A 2154-nucleotide genomic window follows, 5' to 3' on the forward strand; every position below is an offset into this window, starting at 1 on the left:
GGTCTAGCTACATATTATTGCCCTTGTGTATATGCAATGTATACGTCTAACAAAGAGTTGATAAGAATTTGAGTATAAACTTTAAATAGTACCATTATTACATTTACATATTTAGAGGGACTTAACCTGCCTCTATGGGAAACTTTGTGATGATCATATTTTATTTTATATGTTATGATATTTTACATTTAAGTATTTATCTTTTGAAAAAGATAGGTATCTGTTGATATGGCCGAGTTGGTCTAAGGCGCTAGATTAAGGTTCTGGTCCGAAAGGGCGTGGGTTTAAATCCCACTCTCAACACAATTTTTTGTTTTTTTAAACTAATTCGATTTTTTTTAAATTAATTTAATTCATAATTTATACTCCGTAATAATTAGTGTGAAAATTACATTAACATTATTATGAGTTATGCTATCGATGAAAGATTGGAACTTCTTTAAAATGAAATTCTTTTTTTTTTTTTTTTTTTGAAAAGCATTAAAATGAAATTCTACAATGGATAATTTTAAGATTATTAAATACATTCCCGATTAAAATCGAAAAGTTTCTAACAAGTAAAAGTTCAAACATTTTAACTTTTAACACCTATCAAAAGCATGAAATGTCTAATTTCACGATAAAAGAGCTCTTGTAAACATATTTGTCCATCAGTAATGGGGATCATTAACTGCATATACAAATTATTATTATAAACATATTTATTTTACAAGTCTAATATTCATGCTTTTAGGGGCACAATGAGGAAATGTAAGCACCAAATTTGTTATGTTCTAGCGCAAACTAATATAAATGTATCTTCAGCCCAGTTATAGAACCTTAAGTACCCACACTATCAATATTTTTGCCAAAATATAAAAAGCCATTTTTATGAGCGTTGATTTAATTGCATTTTGATTTAACATTATCACATCTACATAAATGCAGATTATATTAGAAATGCCAGAATGAACTAGTTGAATAGCTAGTCAATTAGGGGTGTGCATCATTAGGTTTCAAATCGAATAAACCGATTATCGAATCGAATCCAAACCAAACCAAAAAAAAAATCAAATCGAATTTTTTAACAGAGTTCGGATAGATCGAAACCGAAACCTTCGTAATTCGGTTTTTCGGTTTTAAAAATTTTAAATTCGGTTAACCGAAAACCGAATTCAATTTAATAACTTCTTAAAACATATTTATATTTATAATATTTATAATATATATTTTATGTATTATTTTATTTTTATTAAACAATAAACATGTTATATATTCTGTATATGTAAATTAATTCCATAACCGTTATTTCTAATTTATATAAAAGTAATTATGATTTTTGGGATTTTTAATATTAGTAATTTCGGTTTTAACCGAAATCAAATTCGGTTTTTAGTTCGGATTTGGTTTCAGTTTTGAAACTTTAAATTTGGTTTCGGTTTGATTTTCAGTTTTGATTTTATAAGTTTCAATATCGAAAAAATCGAACCGAATTAACCGAAAAAAATGAAAACCGAACCGATGAACACTCCTATAGTCAATAAGAGTTATCCAAATCCCACTCTCAACACAATTGTTATTGTTATTTTTTGTTAACTAATTTAAATCATAATTCAAACAGTAATAATTAGTGTAAAAATTACATTAACATTATTATCTACTACAGTTATGCTATCGATGAAAGATTGTAACTTCTTTAAAATGAAATTCTACAATGGATAATTTTAAGATTATTAAATACATTCTCGTTTAAGATCGAAAAACTTCTAACAAGTAAAAGTTCCAACATTTTAACTTTTAACACCTATCAAAGCATGAAATGTCTAATTTCACGATATAAGGGCTTTTCCAAACAGATTTGTCCATAGTAATGTGAATCATTAAGCTCCATATACAAATTATTATTATAAACATATTTATTTTACAAGTCTAATATTCATGTTTTTAGGCACACAATGAGGAAATGTAAGCACCAAAATTTGTTATGTTCTAGTGAAACCTAATACAAATGCATCTTCAGCCCAGTTTTAGAACCTTAAGTGACCACACTATCAACAATTTTGCCAAAATATAATATTCATTTTTATGAGTGTTGATTTAATTGTGTTTTGGTTTAACATTATCACATCTACATAAATGTAGATTATATTAGAAATGCCAGAATGAACTAGTTGA

At 26.5% G+C, this 2154-nt stretch overlaps 1 non-coding gene across 1 annotated transcript; it reads left to right on the forward strand.

Moving 5' to 3' along the window:
- Positions 1 to 222: 222 nt before the first annotated feature.
- Positions 223 to 303, forward strand: TRNAL-AAG (transfer RNA leucine (anticodon AAG)). Its single transcript has one exon. It is a non-coding gene; the product is annotated as a tRNA-Leu (tRNA).
- Positions 304 to 2154: the final 1851 nt, after the last annotated feature.

This window comes from Rutidosis leptorrhynchoides, chromosome 3 (genome assembly GCF_046630445.1).
Source record: "Rutidosis leptorrhynchoides isolate AG116_Rl617_1_P2 chromosome 3, CSIRO_AGI_Rlap_v1, whole genome shotgun sequence".
In the NCBI taxonomy this organism is placed as follows: domain Eukaryota; kingdom Viridiplantae; phylum Streptophyta; class Magnoliopsida; order Asterales; family Asteraceae; genus Rutidosis; species Rutidosis leptorrhynchoides.